General features: G+C 32.4%; 1 pseudogene; it reads right to left on the bottom strand.

Annotated features, from left to right (window-relative positions):
- Positions 1–7,914: 7,914 nt before the first annotated feature.
- On the bottom strand, positions 7,915–19,076 carry LOC102586343 (SEC12-like protein 1; annotated as a pseudogene).
- Between the last annotated feature and the right edge of the window lie 1,888 nt (positions 19,077–20,964).

Raw genomic sequence — 20,964 nt, 5'->3', positions numbered from 1 at the left:
TTTTGCACGTCTGTTTATTGTTTTGTTGACTGATTAAACAAGAGGAAAATCCAAAAAAAATAAAATAATGAAAAATACCTTTAAATTCGATGGAAATTATTACAGTACACTTTTAATTGTTATAATTTTCTTTTTTAGAGTCAAACTATAAAAATTTTAACTAACATTTATGATGTATTTTTTCATCATATTAATATGCAAAAATTGCAATTTATAGTACTTTCCATATAGTTTTTGAATATCTAAATTTTTTTGTTAAGAATATCAAATTAATGTAATCTAATTTAACTTTGAAAATTAGGCAAATTGACTTTCGAAAAGTGCAACACGACAAATAAAAGTGGATGGAGCGAGTAGTTCATTCTTGAATTAATGACAGTCTTAAAAATACGTTTTTATTTGACTAATTGAATTTAATACATCTAAATCTTATAAAATGACTAAAATACACTCCTAAATTTTCGTCAAGTTTAGAAGTATTTTCAGCACTTCTCTTGGCTCATTATTAAGCGGTTCATGCTCCTACAAGAATTTGAGACCACTTGTTATGTCATATGGCAGATTGGGGTGTATGTAAGTTTTGTTAGGGGGTGTTCGGATTGGCTTAAGAGTAGGTCAAACCTACTTTTAAGTCAGTTTTTTATTTCTGAAAGTGTTTGACTAATATAAAAAAATAACTTAAAATAAGTAAAAAATGACTTAAAATAAGTTAGAAAGTGTTTGACAAAATCAAAATGACTTAAAATAAGTCAAAAATAAAAAACAGGTCTCCCCCTACTTTTTATTTTTTGAGTTAAAAGTCATTTCAGTTTGATTTTTTATTTTTTGACTTAAAAGTCATTTTAGTTTGACTTTTTATATTTTTGACTTAAAAGTCATTTCAGTTTTACTTTTATTTTTTTACTTAAAAGCTATTTTTTAAATCGATCCAAACGGGCTCTTAGTCAAGTAGAGGGTGGTGTTTTTGAGTCTATCAATAGTTCGGAGACGAAACTAATAATTTACGTCAAGTTTAGGGATATCTTCAATACGTCTCTCATAAAAGAAACAAAAAGTCAAAAACACGTGAACTGTCATTTTTTTGTAAAGTTTAACTTTTGATTATTAGTTATTTCATTTTTCTACCTAAATTATCACGTATATATGTATTAAAACACATCTAGTTGAATAAATAACGACAGTTCAAATAGAAAAAGGAAATAAATCATAATGACGTATAGGCAATGCTAAGATGTGTTTTAAAGTATAGATTGTAATAGTCCATGTAGAAAAAGACAATAATTAATAATTGAGATGTGAAACTCGTAAGAACATGATAGTTCCAACATTATTTTGATCGTGACTCAAATAATAAGATAAAGTATGTATTCAATAGTTTCAGCTATATTTCTCTCTCTTTGGGTGTATATATTTGGTATGAACGAAAATATTCTTCATAAAAAACATTTTTCTCCATACTAAACACCCTTCACTTCCATTTGATACGAAAGGTATTTAATTAGAAAACGTAAAAAAAGGTAATTTAAAAACAAATAATATATAAGTCAACTATATACAAATTGTCAAAAATTATCATAATTTTACATATATTTTCTTTCTATCTCGTTTTAATAAAAGAAAAAATAATAATCTTTTTAAATTGGGAAATTATTATTGTAAGTCACGTTATTAAGAACAAAATAAAAATGTCTAAGTCAACTAATTTCCAAAAAGAGACAGTATGAGCAGGAATTGGTCATCTTATTATTTTATTGAATCAATGAAGTAATGTTTGATTTTATTTTATTTTGGTAGAAATGATTAGCTTTGGAGATATATTTTGGCATATTCCTAAAACGTGATTCAAGGTTATCAATTTCATAATATGTTTTTTAAAAGGGTCGTATGGGACTTGAATTTCATATCGATGTTGCAAGTGTTAATACAGGATTCATTTTGCATAACACTAACTTTCTCATCTCAACAACTAGTTTTTAGAGTTTGCTTCGTCCTGGATCATAATAATTGTATCAGAGTTATTCCACTCTTCATACTCACCATACCATAAATAATGATGTCGGTACTGCAACTTTCGTTTGGGACTAACAATGTATATAGTGCACAATCAATTGTGGACGTCCGAGTACCTAACTAAAAATTTGTTATATGAGAAATAGCTACATACTTGTGATAGAGTAAACATATATATTTATTCTAGGATTTCTTTTTACTTCTACTGGCACCAAATTGTTATCTCGTTTTAGGAGTGAATATCCAATCTACTGTCAAAATCGTTTCATTAGCGATTGGCAAGGTCTGATCACGTACTTTTGCCTATTTTTTTTACTTTTGGTATATTTTGCATCTTCTTTACAATAATACATTACTTCATTACATGATGCTAATGTCTAAAAAACTTACCATCTGCTTCACAATTGATTGTGCGTTCATCATTGGCTCATGCTTCACCCTCAAAGATTGAAAGAATCAATTTACACACACGTCTATTTAACAAATCACAATATGGTATTACATTATTTTACCTTTAACTCTTCCCTCGTATAGAATCGACTAAAATATTCAGTATATATTCTTAATAAAAACTTTGTAACATCCATTAGTTTTAGGAACTAAAATAACATATTTTAATTAATTAAAGATCAAATATGCTTTAAGTCAAATAACATAAAAATCGAATTCGCAATACGATAATAATTTGAGGATTGAAATTACTTTTTCCCTTTTTAAAAAAATAAGTACAAGCTAAATGGCGATGTCAAAATTGACATATGTGCACTTTGCCCCTTTTTATTCTTGATTTTTAGAAGTGGGCCAAAGTGAACGATGGCACTGCTTTAGCTTTAATGAGTGGCCCAACAAACCCATAAAATGTTGTCTATGTTTGCAAATTCTTAATTTCAAAATTATAAAGAATAATATTAGTTAAAATCTAGTAATATTACCTCCGTTCTATTTTAGTTGATCATCTTACTAAAAATAGTTGTCTCATATTAGTTGAACACCTTACTAATTCAAGAAAAAATTAAATAAATTCATTTTGTATTACCCTTGCAATTAATTCTTTTTGAAAGTGTTTACATTTGATTGTAAAATGCCAAGAAACTTTTTAAGGGGTGAATTAGTAAAATTATCCTTTTGTTTATGATTTCTTAATATGCCGGTAAAGAAACTCATATGGAACGGAGAAAGTAATATTTTGAGACAAAAGAAGTAGGTTTTGGTTAAACTAAAAAGTCAATATATATATATATATATATATATACTGAATGTGATATCAACATATAGCATATTCGAAATAATTAAGTCTATCCACATATTTTATGCTACCAAATCAACAATTTAAGATCGATGTAATCGATCCACTACTAAGAATCATCTAAGGGTGTCGAAATGCGTACAAACATAGAAGGAGAGTCACAAAATATATTCAAATCTGAAACAAGGTACATAAAAGGAAGTACATCCATATTCGAAATAAAACTACAAAAAATCAAGAACATACTGAACAATATGTAGGACAACCTTGGTTACTCCAATAGAGTTTATTATCTATCGATATAATATTTCCAACCACCACAACACTAGTCCGTGATTTGTTGTAACACCCCGTATGCTAGAACTATCAAAATGCACATTTCAAAAGTTGCAGGCGCCACCGACGGGCACTACCCACGGACCGTGGTCCAGGTCCGTGGATCGAGCCCTCAGAACCTGGTCTCTGAAGTTGATCGACGGATTGACAGGACGGATCGTGGATTAGTCCTCGGACCGTCGATCCGTCTGTAGATCGAGACCCTCAGGGCCCCAGAACCCATCATTTGAAGTCGATTGACGGACTGACAGGATGAATCATGGATTAGTCCACGGACCGTCGATCCATCCGTAGGTCGACACCTTTAGGACCCCCTCGAACCCATTCTCTGAAGTCGATCGATGGACTGACAGGACGGATCGTGGATCGGTCCGTAGGTGGCTTCAGCAGATTTTAAGTCAGGGGTCATTTGGTTTTTTCCTTATGCGTAAGACCCCTAAACTACGTCGTTTAACCCCTAAACTATGTGGTTTTTTGGTCAATTTTAGCCTAGTAACTAAATTAGAATCTACCCTAAGCAAATCATTCACCATAAAAACTTAGAAAATTAGAACGCAGATGGAGAAAAAGTCGACCAAGCCCTAGCCCAAAAACGCAACAGGTTTTCATCAGTTTCATCCTCGAAATTGAAAGATTTTTCCGTGGAATTCTTCACCAGGTATGTGGGATTTCACTAGTGGGTTCTTTTTAGGTCCCTAGATTTCAGTCAGAATCTTGGCTCCCTTAATATTATCTAGACCTAAGATTTCTTGAATGTTAAAATTGTTGGGTTTTAGCTGTTAGAATGATCCAAATCAGATTATCATGTTATTGCTCAGTTCCTTGTATAATATTCAGAACTCTAGTTGTATATATTCGTTTGGTTCATGAACAATACATGCTAGGTCATATATATATATATATATATTTCAGTTTACGAATGTCATATTATCAGTCATAATTGTTACATTCTCACAGTTTGCATATCAGTAATTGAGTTATCTAGTACTTCAACATTTCAGTCATAATATTGCTTATTTACATTATAATTAGGAGTAGCTTAATACCGAGTGGACTAGAGTCAGTCACCCTCAAGTCCCAGAACTACGTGCCCCGTAGGTTATAAGTCCTCTATGTGGGCATTATTTTAGTGATCACGTCAGTCATGCCTCTATTCCTTTGTCTAGGTATTTTAGGTCCTCTCGATGGGGCATATACATCGGACTCCACATTTATCTCATGTGGTTTTATGTCGGTTATTAGTAGCTCCCTTACAGTCAGATTCTATTGCATTGACCATGTTATTAGTTTTAGTTCACATTTCAGTTTTAGCATGTTATAAACTTGGTCATTCCATTCAGTCATTTCATGTTCAATATTTTCAATTTAGTATCATGCTTACCTCTTATCATTGCTCAGATGTATGCTTTGATTCAATTATGATTATTGTTCAGCTTTACTCTATCCTACATGCTCAGTACCTTTCAAGTACAAACACATACTATGCGCTACATCTTCTCATGATGTAGGTTCAGATTCTCAGCTTCCAGATCACGCATAGATCGGTTCCCAATCTTCAGTTCAACAACATCAGTGGTGAGTCCTCATTCTTCAAGGACGAGTGACATGATTATTTCCTTTGCTTCTAGTCTTTTAGTTTCAATTTTGCTAGATTTAGCTGGGGGCATGTCTCAGCACTTCTAGTCAGTTTAGAGGCTTATTTAAGACATAGTTAAATTCAGCTATAGCGTTAGAGTTTGACTCTTCAGTGTTGTTTAAACTTTCACTTTTATATATTCAGATTCAATATATGGGTATTCCCTATCATTTCAGGTTATCTTATGATTTAGCTTCCGCACAGTATTTTCTTACTTCAGTTTATTTAACATGATTATGATATGTCAGCAGGATTAGCTTGGGGTCACTCGTGATCCTAGGTCCCGTGTCCGCATCCTGGGATAGCTTCGGAGCGTGACATTTGTAGAGCAATTCTTTACCACTATAAGCTTGGCTATATTAATGTCCATGTAATTTCAGACAAATATTGTTATCCCAAATTCTATAATTAAAGAATCCTCTGTTTCGCTTAGTTTCAACTTATATTACTGTTTCTCAATTTCAATCTCCAAAAGTCAATTCACAAGTTGAGTATGTCAATATCTATCATTAATCACCACTTTAAATGTCCTTGATGATTGTAACGATTCTCTTAGTCATTTTATGAATTTTATCCATTATTTTTGAGTTTAACCCTTTTAGTATCTATTATAAATTATTTATCACTTGTGAGAATGAGTGATATAATTTTCAGATTAAATAAATAATTGTTTCTGTTGCTAATAACAATGGCACAAAAAAAAAAGTAAAATAAAATATAAGGGCAAATGTCTAAAATAGAAAAGGAAAAGAAAAAAAGGCAAAAGCCCTAAAAATTTAAAATCAGCTAATGCTGAAACATACATAAAAGAAAATTGCAGGGGCAATTTACGCATAGGAGAAATGAAAGGGAAAAAAAGAAGGGGAAATTTTTTGGATTATTCTCGTTATTTTTATGTGATTATGAACAGATTTTTTGATTAGAAACGTGTAAAATTTATGCTAAATCAAGAAAACATAGGCTTAGGGCTCTTAAAATAAAATCTTGATTTAGGAGTTGAATAACGATCCGTTTTAGCTAAAATTCGACATGCAAGTTTATTTTATTATGGGCGACATCATCTGAAAGAAACTTTCAAATTCGAATTCAGTGGCTCGGGATGATTTTTTTATCCGATTTTTAACCGAAACTAAATATAGCAATATAAGTGTCTACGGGCTTGTTTACTTACAAATAATGCATATTTGATAGATTGGAAACGTTCCGAAGCTTTACGAAAGTTAAAGACAAAATCTTGAGTATCATGATATGTGTTCGGCATTCAAAGTATGTTAAGACTTTCTAAACTTCTTGTTAACTTGTTTTGATCTATGTAGTCATTTGGAACTCTCAAAAAGTCCGTCAACGATTCATCATTATAGATAATCCACCCTCCAAAATTTACTTGTCTTTCTGATAAAAATGAAGTAGGGTATTTTTCAACTATAATCAATATTATTTATACCCATTCTTTTATAAATCGATGGAGGAAATTATGATATTAGTCATTAATTGAATACTTAGCATTGTGTTTGGAAGGACAATTATAATGAACGGTATTTCCGTATAATTTCACCATCCCAATAAATTGAAACTCTAACTTTTGTTTCAGAATACATTTCTTTTGTGATTGAAATGAAGAAAAATAGAAGATTAAAGGTGTTGAAGGTACTATGTTTGAACGTCTTTAAATAGTACTTGGTGGAGTTTAGAGATTAAAAATACATAATGTAATAAAAATAAAAATATAAATTGTATGGCAAACACAGCAAAAACTACATAAAGAGACACAGTTTAATGTAAAACAAAAAAGAATATTCCTTTTTGTAGAACAAATTTTTTTCTTCCATTTTGTAAAGTGTAAGAAACAGTTACACTTTATAACGTGTAGGAAAAGGTTACATTTTATTCAATGATGAACAAAACAATTCCGTTTTATGTTTAAATATAGACGTTAACAAATTAATGGCCACAGTTATTTTAGTAACTTTCTAGAATTGTGACTTATTTGAATCAATTTTATCTCTTTATTGCTCAAATAGATTCCGGACTCTAGATACTATTTAGATGGAAAAGTCATTTTTGCCCTTGATCGTTCCATTCAAGACTTTTCTATATATAAACTAGATAAACATGCATGTGCTTAGCACGGGCCCAACATTTTATATTTTTAATGGTGGATCTTTAACCTAGTTATTTGGAGGCACAAGGTGGGAGTAAAAACTAAACAAAAATGAGAAAAATAGAAGCACATGAAAAACATAGAGCTAATATTAAGTAAGGTGCACAGTTTGTTTTTTTTTTGGTTTCCACCCGGTGTCCTGAGCCCACATTGGAGCTCCGACTAAATTTGAATTGCGCACTGCAGGGCCATTCGAGGGTGGCGTTCCCAACAAGATATACTAGTACAACACGGTATAGTACTAACAATCATCTTTTTACTCAAATTTCCAGCAGAAAATAAACATTAAAAAGGCATTATACAACAGATTTATGAAGTACTTTGATGGTACCTATCTTCTTTTTCATTTTCTAACTATCTGCTAACTGGTAGAATAGATGGAATCACCCATGAAAAGCAATGACCTTCCAATACAAACTTTTGAAAGTTCACTTTATCATATCTCATATATACGACACTATACCAGCAAAAGGCCTACAAAAATTCTTAAAACTGTATCCACCTGAGTTATGTATTTCAAATTCATCACCGATCAAAAGCTAGAAATCCTTTCACTTCATATTAGTTTAAATGATAAATTGTTCATCAGTTTACTATGAGCATTTGTCTATTCACATTCATCCTATATAAGACTAATAAATTTAGTAGGATACCATTTTAAATATCCAATGTCGAGAAATACTTTGTATATCTGATGAGATAAATGAACATAATCTAAAGCAGATACAAGAGACAATTGATGTTGAGCTTCAATCATCCTCAGACTTCTAACAAAACAGCTATAAGAAAATGGAAGAAATTTATCATTATCACATATATCGAGCCTCCATTGGTTGGATAAACAAGTCAATCTCAAGTTCAAATATCGACTCTGAACTATAAAAGAAAAAGAAGATATCTTGAACATGAAAAAGAAAGAATTTTGATAAAGAATGCACCAACCTGACCAGTATGACAATAGCAGGATTCCTCTTGAGCTCCTTAGGGAGTTTGGTCATGGAATTCAGTAGTTACAATCAAGGTAAATAGCTTAGTCTTTTAAAATTCTTAGAAGAATTAGTCATTTCCCCTTCAATTGAGGCTAACATAAGATATTTGCTAGCTTCAGTGAAACAGATTCAAAAGAAGACATAATTTAGTTAGTGGTTTAGAGAGAAGCTTTGTTTCGGATTCTTTTATTAACACTGAAACACTGTACCTTTTTTATGAAACACTAAAACAATATACTCGAAGCCTGTATGAATTAAAAATCATATTGCCAGTTAAATCAAAGTTAATATGCCATCAAACTGAATGACACTTGGGGAGATAAAATCGCAGTCACATTTTACGGCACACAAGATCTCCCTGTGCAAGTCACCTACATACAATACTTGGGATTATTTTAGGTTGAAGTTAATTTTCCAAGAAAAATATGGATTCACAATTTAAAAGAAAAGAGTAAGACTTTCCTTGTCTCATTAAATAAAGGGAAAAAGGACGGATTTACCCCCGAACTTTGATAAATGGTATGTATATGCCCTCCGTTATACTTTGCGTCCACTAAGCCCCTGCCGTCCAATTATAGGTACATGCATGCCCCTCTCACTAACAGTCCCCTCATATTGTACACGTGTCTTAATCCTAATCAACTACCCGTTTGACCTTTCTTTTTAACCCATAAACGAACAACCCGCCCCATAAACCCAATACCCACCCGATTCCCTCTAAGATAAATCCTAATTAAAAGACCCAAATCTCCATTGGAGAACAGCTTCAATTTGGGTTGTGACAATTCGTTGGGTGTGTTGAATCAAGGTGGGAATGGGATGATGAATACTGGATTATAAATCATCCCATTCCCACCTTGATTTAACACACCCAATGAATTGTCACATCCCAAATTGAAGTTGTTCTCCAATGGAGATTTGGGTCGTTTAATTAGGATATATCTTAGAGGGAATCGGGTGGGTATTGGGTTTATGGGGCGGGTTGTTAGTTTATGGGTTAAAAAGAAAGGTCAAACGGGTAGTTGATTAGGATTAAGACACGTGTATAATATGAGGGGACTGTTAGTGAGAGGGGCATGCATGTACCTATAATTGGACGGCAGGGGCTTAGGTGGATGCAAAGTATAACAGAGGGCATATACGTACCATTTATCAAAGTTCGGGGGTAAATTCGTCCTTTTTCCCTTAAATAAAATGAGTACAACAACTTTACCTCAAAAAAATACTATTTTTGTCAATTCAATTGTGAACTTCTAAACTGACATAACGTGATACTTACGTTCTTAAATTTCAACAAATTTCAAAAATAACCAAGTATACTCAAACACGTACCATTTGAAAAAACCCACTTAAAATAGAGTTTCACAATCTCAAACTCCCAACCAGGTAACCTTAAGTGAAAAGACAGTGAACAAAAAGGCCTGAATGCGACTCTTCATAATGACAGCCAGAGAAACTTAAAGGATGATCTCACTCTCTTTGTCAAAATCACGAATCAACATATGAAAATTAGACTGAGAAAAGTAAAACACAGAGTTCAGTTTTTTTCCTAAATATTCCAAACCAAAGCAAAATTCTCAGAAAAAATCACAGAGGCGAAACTGAAGTGGTATATTGATATCCAGACAATATAATATTAGAACGAACGAAATTAAAGGAACAAACCTCAGCTAAAAAATTCCTCCTTTCTCTAACACACTCTCCAAATAATTTTTTCCTCTCCAAGTGAAATTAAGTGGCACATGAAAGAAAGAGAAACGAGAAATGAAAAGTGCTAGAAGAAATAGAACTTGAAATGTGAAGTATTGAAGCAGTCAACAATACAAGTTATTTTATGGAACAAAATAGCGTAACACGTGTTGACAAAGAAAGAACCAAAAGTGAATGCCCGAAAAAATAAGTTCAAGTTTATAATACACTTTACATAGCCTAATGTACAATCAGTTTTTGCAATGTTCGTCCAACTGTTTCAAGTTGTGTATTGTATTATCTTTTATTGTATTGTACAATCAGTGAGTGCTGAATTGTTTGATTGAGATTAAATAGACAGATTTTATATTGATATTGACAATTGAAAAGAAAAGAAATTATACATCTTCATGCTCACTTTACAGTCGAGAGGGAAATGATTATTGGAGAGAAGTACATATCCCAAACATGGAAGCTAAAGTCTCTAATTGAAAGAGATAACGAATATGTTGAACTTGAGATTTGTCTAATGCTCATATTTTACACGAGATTCAGTCCACGAATGTTTGTTCCTCGAGACAGAAGACATGTTGAACATGAGATTTGTATCTTTAAATACACGGTAAAAAATTAATATATTTTCCCTTGTCTTATTTTCTTTAAGAAAGTCTCTTGTTTGTCACAAGAAAAAGAAAAATCTCTCTTGTATATCCAATTGATGTCTCTATGTTGAGAAATTTGAAAAGAAATAGGAGAGGATTTGAGCAAAAATGAATAGAAGAAGTTAAGCTCAAATTGGAAAGAAGACCTTGCTAAGAAGATTAAGAGAACATAGTGTGTCGGTGGAAGAGAGTAGCAAATTACATTTTAGAATAATGCTGAGTATCAATGTAAAATGACAGATATACCATTGGTCGTTCATTACTTCATCTTTCTATATAATAGGATAGAAATCACATTTTCTGTTATATTTTTCCTTGTTGCTCAAACAAGAAATTATCACAATCACAAGACGTTTAGATGTTGTAAATAGAAATATCATATAAACGTGCATAAAGAAAAGGATACCGTACAATGTCTGTGTCAACTTCAATAATGATCTCTTTTATTGTTTTTTCATCAGTAATGTTGTATTCCTTCAGCGCATGCTCCAATTCTTCCATCGTAATATACCTAAAGGGAACAAAATTAGAAAACGATAAAATGTTAACCAAATATGGAGGGGCAGGTGGATAGCTTCATACCCACTCTTATCCTTGTCGAAATACTCAATGGCCTTGTACAAGCAATCTTCTCTTTCCATGCGATTCATGTGCGTAATAAAGTTGTTATGAACTCAAGGTAATCAATTGTTTCATTTCCATCAACAATAGCCTGGAAGAACAACAAAATTCCAACTATATGCATTAATGAGTACAATCTATGCACACAATCTTCATGACATTTTGAAGCCAAATACTTTTCATGTCAAACGATTTTAAGGGCATTGAGAACAACTACATCATTTTCAGGAGCATCTAATAATTAAAACACATTCCATTTAGCAATGTGGACTTACTAATGGGTAAGAAATACTGCTACTTCTCGAGATACACATCATCAAGATGAAGAGTTTCTGCTCGACTATGTAAATCTCTTGTTCATGCTCTTCACCGAGAAGCTTTTGGTCCTCAAAAATTTACATCTCAACAAGTGATTTATTGCTTGCCAAATTTGTAAAGTGAACATGGCAAATAATTGCAAGAAGGACATATGAGGTAAAAAGAGAAAGAACCATAACCATAAAATAAGGAATGGCCAGGAAAATGCCGATTCTTTGTAAAATGAATATGAAGAATAATTTTAATTGCAGTATATATGAGCTAAAAAGAGAAGGAACAGTAACCATAAAATAAGGAATCACCAGGAAAAACCCGCTTCCATCAACTGCCTGACTTCTGACGCTGAGTTTTGTACCCATTTTTGTAAGACCAACTTTCAAATGTAATTATCAGTGTTTATAAATTTGAACATTTCCTTCAAAATGATTTTTCTTCGGAGAGATTTTCAGTAATTACCTACAAATTCAGGGAAACGGAAGATAAGCACAATTGTCAGGAAACACAATAAAGGGGGAGAAATTGCCATATCTTGTTAAGAATAGGAACATTGAATTTACGACTAACCTTCAATGCTACTTTCTTCAGCTTGTTCATATAGCACATAATTGTTTCATTCTAGATAAGACAACAATGTCAAGAGGTTTGTCAGATGCATCACCATCTTCTCTCAGTATTGGATAACCGACATTTGCATAAAATATTTACTTTCAGTTATAATATAGATGAAATTGGTCATTCCAGAGATAACACATTCCTTTTTATAGTCATACATTCACAACCTCAATCAACTATTAAAGCTGTTTTGACTCATGAAAATCTAAAGAAAAGAGGCTATCAGTTGGCTTCTACATGTACTTTATGTGGAGAACATGCTGAGACAATTAACCATCTTTCTTTGCATTGTACATGGACAGAACAATAATGGAGAATGTTCATCTATCTAAAGGGGATAAGATGGGTGAAACCAGGGAGCATTAAAGGAGTCCTGAGCAGCTGGAAAAGAGATGGCAATGCTTCTGACAAGGAGAAGAGATGGAAACTTGTCCCAGCATGTATTTGGTGGACAATCTGGAAAGAGAGAAACAGCAGGAGTTTTGAAAATTGGCTGAATAGCTTACAGAAGATCAAGATGGACTGCTTAACTCTTTTCTATTTTTGGTGTAAACAAGATATATTAACTAGGAAAGAAGACATCTTTGATGTGCTAGATTGTTTATAGGCAGCAGTTTAGACTAAGACTATTTTATTCTGTAAGTTGTTAAACTTTTGAAGGGGAACTACACTTTTGTTGTAGTATACCTGTGGATATATAGACTAAAGTTACCAGTTTCAAAAAAAAAAAGCATATTGGTTCATCTCGAGTTAGAAATGAGAGAAGTAATAAACAAGACTTATGTTGCCAGACAACAAAACTAAAATTACCTTCTGAGATGTAAGTAAATGCAGCAGAGGCTGGACACTTCTCATTCAACATAGCAAGGATTTTTTATTTTATTTTTTTGAAATTGGTAACGTACAAGGATTTTTCTTGTCAATGGTAAATTAAGAGTAGAGATTCTAAGGAGCAGCAGAGCACCTGAGCCTCATTTCGTATAGTCTGGTTTGTTTCCAGACCAGCAAAGAATTAGAATGCTTCAGTTGTTCTCCTAATACCAATATTCATGGCTGAACACCTTTAAAAAATAAATTTCAAGGCAAAGTAATGTTTAAGAAAACAATAGTAATATTAGAACAAACAAAACAGCCTTCCCATTATAGATGTAGTATTATAAACATCACATTCTCTAATATCATACTCACACTATCCAATTGAATATTTTGTCAACTCTTGTCTGCGATAAATTTTCAATAGGAGAGGAAAATCAGAGGTCTCTCGATTTTAATGACTTATTCTCTGCAATCACTACAAAAATGTAATCCTTAGAAGAAGTCAAGTAATACTTTGTAAAGATTTTGCCATTTATCTTTCATTGGGAATTTCATCAAACACATTGGTTGCATCAAGATTCAAGGCAAATGGGCAATTTCCTTGTTACTATTTTTTTTTCGTTTCAGTACGGTAGCAGATAGGGTGCTACAGAGAATTTTCAAAGAGACATACATCTTATAAGTAAAGGTGTGATCGTCTGATAGAATCCGAAAAAAAAAATATATGAAGGAAGAGGGAAGCTAACTATCAAAATCAAAACTGAATATCCTCGAGAAAGGGCTTTTCTTAAACCAAAATTTCAATCGTAGTTTTTTCTTTATCACTTTTTAGTGCATCACCAATTAAGGAAATTCGAGAAGAAGATATGAACAAAATTATACCTTAAATTTTCAAAACTTTCTATTCTGTATGATTCTTGAGCTAGTATGTCATGGGATGGTATGGAGTGGCTCGATAAAATCAATTATTCTCGAGAAGTCGTGAATCTAAAAGTAGAAAAGTTTTTTTAACTTGTGGATCTGAGCAAGCCATGTAGTAAAAAGAAGTACAAAATATCTTGGTTTGCTAAAACAATTTACCCTTGAAAATGAAAAAATTTACGATATCACCCGTGGTCGTCCATCACTTCGCTTTTCTATATAGTAGAAATATATAGTAGAAAAAGTCAAGAAAAGAAAAAGAAATAACTAAAAATAATTACTAATTATTGCATCAACGTGCAGAGTCTCAATCTTTGGTCTTGTAGATGGATCAGGGATCCAGAAAGAATAAGAATTCTCGAAGAACACGTCAAATAGAATAGCTGATGCCAAAAACAATCCCAAGAGAAACAGATAAATCTGTCACTCTGCAATTGAAGAGATGGGGAGAAAAAGTCAAATGCACGCGATTGTCCCTACACAGAAAAAAAAGAGACGGACCTTTCCAATCGGTTGGGACATTTAATTTAGTTACCATTACACCCCATTGAGAGGAAGTGGTAAGAGCAACCCTGCCAAAATGTGCACCAATGTGGACTAGTAAGGTGAAGTAAGCAGACAGAATAGGAGCTTTGATTCTTAAAGAATAGTTGATGAGAAAGATTACGATGACATTAGTAGACACAAGGTTTCAACTTTGAAGAGCGCAAATACAGGCAACAACTAGTGAAGAGAAATTATCATTACGAAATCATGTCACCAGGTATCACAGAGACCTAGCACCTAAGACGTAGAACAATAACACTTGGCGGCGTAATCTTTGGCTGCAAAATGTACACTATGAACGAGTGTATACAAAATCAGCTATTTGGTTAGCTCCTACTGAAATAACTAACCAAATAGTTGATTTAGTATACACTCATTCATGGTATACATTTTGCAGCCAAAAATCCCGCCGCCAAGTTGGTTTTTAGTCAAAGTTAATTTTTGTCTACTTCAATAATCAGTTGATGTGCTGTGACTGATGCATGCAAAAGTAGCTCATACACTAAAAATATTCATGAAAGGTTCTTGGCATCACTAAAGTCGTACGTACTACGTACAAGATCTCACAAAAGCTTCCCTTTTCACCATTCAGTCACGAGTTACATCTACTATAATTTCCTCTTATATCTCTCCATACATATCTTGTGGAGAAAAAAGACAAATGCTAACACTATTTAGAATTTCGTGAAAAACATGGCTTCTAAAAGAGAAGGCATAGGCTTCAGAGCAGAAGACGAATGACATAGAGTCAATACTTCATAGAAATTATAGCTAGAATTGCACATACCTTTCACTAGGACAAAACTCCAAAGAAGTAATATTAGTACCCAAGTGCAACCTCTTGTGCAAAGAGGAGATCTCCATCTTTGTCACATCAATAACACAGATATCACCATCTTTGCTTCCCCTGCATTTAAATGACAAGCATAGATTCAGATCAATGCATTAGCAAACTAAACGCCGCAGGGGGGGGGGGGGGGGAGATAAGATACAACTAGGTGTCTGAAGTTGAAATTCTGAGGGAAGAAATAAGCAAACAAATTTTCATGATATAAATTCTGGATATCACAAGTCTTTTGGAATTATTAAAAATAAAAATTATTCTTAGTCTGTGAAATTTTGATTTAAAAATAATATTTCTGATCAGTAAATTCTGATCTGAAACTTATTCTTTAGTTCTTTTTAATGTTTTATGTTTCTTTTTGTTTCTGATTTGTTGGGTTCAGAAATGAGCACGTAAATGTACAGTCAAGTCAAAACAATAACAAAATGGAAAAGAAGTAAATAACTATCTGCTCTCCTTTTATAGTTTAGATACTAAAATTTAAAATTTCACAGAAATAAAAAAAATCACACTGTTTGAAAGAGCAACTCTTCTAAACTAATTGGTATAGTAATCTTTCATCATCTACATCATTTCTATCAGCTTTTAATGAGGGAAAAGGCATAAGTACCCTACTGAAAAGGGAAAAGCCAGACTTTAGAATACCTTTCTGAACAGTAGTGAACAAAAACGGTTTTGTCCGATCTTTAGAGAACTTGCAGAGCTCAATATTCTCATCCTGCAATGTGGAAGACAGGATATTATAACATAAACATAAAAATGGATAACCAATTGTCTAACAGGTAAGACGTCATATTATTCAGAACTTACTGCATTTCATGACAAAGTTACTGGAACACCATCCGTTGTGTTCCATATTCTGGCGGCACCATCTGTGGACGTGGAAGCTAAGAACTCTGAATCAAAGCTGTATATATATATAAAAATAGGAAAAGACATAAAATTCTTGGTCAAGAAAATCATAGGAACAATAATTCTTAAGATTCCATAATCCATGGATTAAGTATCAATTCAACAACTGCAATAAGAGGCACAGTAAATTCAAAACTCTTAAATCTTTTGAAACTTTTTTTCTAGGAATATTTCATGATCATATTCAAAAATCAGATTCACAATTCAAAACTCAAAGAGTATAGCATGAATGCAAATCCATGCATAAATGCATGTATTAGGGTTTCTTGATCGGGAATGTATCGTTCTTGAAATATCAACATGTTTAGTTCTTCTATGACATTTCTCACTTCTTAAATATAAACAATAACAGATAAAGTAAAATTCTGTATACAAATTCAGTTAATGTAGCTTTACATTCCATAATATTCACCTCCAAGATATAACCCTGCAAATTAGGTCACCGTTCATCTCCTTATTCACTTTTAATTCCACATGAGAACAAACTACTTTAAACACTCAGATAAGATCACACAGAGCAACAGCAACAATTTGACAATCTGGTGTGATGCGTAACAGATGAACCAAATCCACATGGGACTATAATTGGATGAAAAAGGTACTTCATTCTGATCTTTAAAGTGAAAAATCTACATCAGAATTGTTAAAAGACACAAGACTAAGATCCTTCACTTCATTTTCCATCACTTAGTTTCTTTAGAACATAATCGACGTTTTCAGCACTAAAGTGTGAGAAAAGTAAGAGAACAAGATGTATCACTAATCAACGCAAGTGCATAGACACTGAAGATTATTGGTCCCCAGAGCTCATATCAGGTAAATTCTCACGGAGGAATATGTACAACTATAATCTGAGTAAAGCTAACTATACCTGAAATCCATGTCTCTGAATGACTTGTGAGCTTTAGGTTCATCCACAATAATGCGCATGGTTGGCCACTCAAAAAGTCTAAAATGTCCATCCTTCAATGTGCATCCTTCAAGATTCAAAGTAATACAAAGTCAGTACAACAAGGCAATATCCTCATGAAATATAAGAGACAATCTTTCACAAAATTGCTTACAAATCCGCCTGTGGCTAATTTGGAGCCATCAACACTAAAGGCCATGCATTTTTGTGGACCAACATCTTGGAGAGGGAACTCCTTGCACACAAATTTTATATTATCTTCATGACCATATAACTCAAACAACCTGCAGGCAACAGCAAACAATATATCCTCTTCCCAGGCTAAGAAATAAATAAAAAGCAAGACAATAATCATATTAAAAACTCAGACTAGTCATCTGTATGTTCCTTTGTTGGGTGACAAACTTAATCAGTAATGTGAAAAGATAACTATCAGCCAAAACAAGACCTGAATAACCTTTGCTTCAAAAGTGGGTCAGCACAACTGAAAGCTGCAACGACACATGTCCACACAGGAACATAGTACTGTGTTGAATTTATATGAAAATATATACATAATGGAATTTTTTCTTTTATCAATAGATGAAAAATCATGAATGCAACATTTAGGATCGCCCAACCATTGCTAATCACAGCACTAGCAATCAGGTCCCGAGATGTTCTTACCAACATATACTAATGATGCCAAATTAAAATCTTCCTCTATCACATATCATGCTCACGTTCAGTGACCTTCACTGAGGTTTCTGATCTACCTCTGAAACCTAAATCCATCTTTTTAAATGGATAATGCCTAGATTAGGTCTTAAAAAGGGGCTGTCCATAAGAAAAAATTAACTCCAGGCTGGCATGACCTTGAGGTTCACTCAAGATCCAGATCCCCTCTGGACTAATTAATTACTTACACAAGGAATATTTAACAGAGCAGACCAGCACTTTTTAGGTCAAGAAAACTAACTCACAAGGTTTCTACATGGAAACATATCATAATAATACTCATCAACTAACAGTACTCATCCTGTTTACCTATCGCACAGTAACACAATCACCAATCATCCATTTCATGAATCACAACAGCTTAATCATGCATTAATAATCTTCATTCAACATACAAACAAAGCCAAAATCAACAATTCGAAATCACAAGGCAGTAAACTCATTCATATCTTGCTTAACAAACTACCAACTACCAAAAAAAATCAATCTTTTTCACAACAAAAACAGTAAAAAACCAACTTCCAGAATAACTTAGAATTAAAATCAAAAAGGGTTTCAGAATTTACTTGCAACCAGTAGTAGTGGAACACACAAAATCATCCCCACTTGGATGTACCGCAATCCTCACTGACTCTCCACCTTCCTCCAACACATACGTCGCCTATAACCAATACCCACAAAAAAAAAAAAGTTCAAATTTCACCACAATCAGCAAAAAATCACAGAAATCATAGTAAATGCGGCACCCCCGCAACTAAAAACTCATCTATTTATACTAATTCCAACTTATAAGTACTGGGTTCAGTAAACAACAAATTCAAAAATTATTTAATGAAAACAAGAAAAGGGTACCTTGGGAGAAGAAGAAAGAGAAGTAGTCTCGGAATTAAAGGAGAAAATCTCGAGCGATGAACAAGTTCCGGTCGACTTTCCAATCACCGCCAGATGCGCGTTTTCCGGCCGTTTGATACACGATGCACACGTCACTTTCCCTTCCACAGATACATCACCACCGTCCATTTTTCTAATCTTCCAAAACTCCACAAAACCCAAAAACCTCTAGGTAACAACAATGGCGGAAAAAAGTTCTGAGTTTTTTGAGTTTCAGTGAAATTGAAATTTATAGATTTTTTTATTTTATTTTTTATTTTTTTATAATATAAAGTATGACAATATATAAGGATAGATGGTGGGGGCCAGAATTAATATAGTCAACGGATTTTTGTATATTCCAAATTAGGAGTAATAATTATGTAGGAATACTTTGGAATTGGCAAATTATAATAAATTTGGCACGTCTGTTTATAATTCTGGCAAAAAAAAGTTATTGTTTGTTGACTGATTAAACAAGAGGAAAATTATAATAATACTCTTTAAATTTGGTGAAATTATTAGTCTACTTTTAATTGTCATAATCTCCTCTTTTTTAGAGTTAAACTATAAAAGTTTTGACTAACATTTATAATGCATTTTTTCATCATATTGATATGCAAAAATTGCAATTTATAGTACTTTCCATATAGTTTCTGGCAAAAAAGATTTATTGTTTGTTGACTGATTAAGCAAGAGGAAAATCCAAAAAAAAAATTAATAATGAAAACACCTTTAAATTTGGTAGAAATTATTACTACCTCTGTCAACTTTTAATTGTCATAATTTTCTTTTTTTAGAGTCGAACTATAAAAACTTTGACTAACATTTATGATGTACTTTTTCATCATATTGATATGCAAAAATTGCAATTTATAGTACTTTTCATATAATTTTTGAATAGCTATATTTTTTGTTGAAAATATCAAATTAATGTAATCTAATTTAACTTTGAAAATTAGTCAAATTGACTTTCGAAAAGTGCAACATGACAAATAAAAGTGGACGGAGTGAGTAGTTTCATTCTTGAATTAATGACAGTCTTAAAAATACGTTTTTATTTGACTAATTGAATTTAAATACAACTTGATCTTAAAAAATGACTGAAAAACTCCCCTAAATTTTGGTCAAGTTTAGAAGTGTTTTCAACACTTCTTTTGGCTTATTATTCAGTGTCTCATGCTCCTACAAGAGTTTGAGACCGCTTGTTATGTCATGTGGCAGATTGAGGTGTATGTAAGTGTAGTTAGTCAAATAGAGGGTGGGTGTTTTTTAGTCTGACAATAGTTCGGGGAGGAAACTAATAATTTACGTCAAGTTTAGGGATATCTTCAATACGTCTCTCGGAAAAAAAAGAAGTCAAAAATCAAACACACGTGAACTATCATTTTTTTTGTAAAGTTTTCACGTTTGATTATTAGTTGTTTTATTTTTCTACTTGAATTATCACGTATATATGTATTAAAATACATCTAGTTAAATAAATAACGAGTTCAAACAGAAAAAAGAAATAAATCATAGTTTATGATGTAGGCAATGCTAAGATATGTTTTTTTAATGTATAAATTGTAATAGTCCATGTAGAAAAGACAATAATTGATAATTGAGATGTAAAACTCATAAAAACATATAGTTCCAATATGATTTTGATCGTTAACTCAAATAATAAGATAATGTATGTATTCCAAAGTTTTGCATTATAGTACTCTCTTCTCTTTGGGTGTTTATATTTGGTAGGAAGGAAAATATTTTCCTCCGTACTAAACACCCTTGGCCGCCATTTAACACGAAAGGTATTTAAATAGTGAACGTAAAAAAAGTGATTTAAAAACATATAAATAATATATAAGTCAAATATATATAAATTGTCAAAATTTATCATAGTTTTACATATCTTTTCTTTCTCTCTTTTTTATAAAAGGAAAAATAATAACCTTTTTAAATCGGAAAATTATTATAGTAATTCACGTTATTAAGAATAAAATAAAAATGTCAAACTAATTTCCAAAATGAGACAGTATGAGAAGGAATTGGTCATCTTATTATTATATTGAATCAATCAAGTAATGTTTAATTTTTTTAATTTTTTTTGTAGAAATGGTTAGCTTGGAGATATATTTTGGCATATTTCTAAAACGTGATACAAGG

Source organism: Solanum tuberosum, unplaced genomic scaffold (genome assembly GCF_000226075.1).
Source record: "Solanum tuberosum cultivar DM 1-3 516 R44 unplaced genomic scaffold, SolTub_3.0 scf00324, whole genome shotgun sequence".
NCBI lineage: Eukaryota > Viridiplantae > Streptophyta > Magnoliopsida > Solanales > Solanaceae > Solanum > Solanum tuberosum.
Note: the sequence above shows the minus strand (reverse complement) of the source record. Positions and strands in the feature narration are given on the sequence as shown.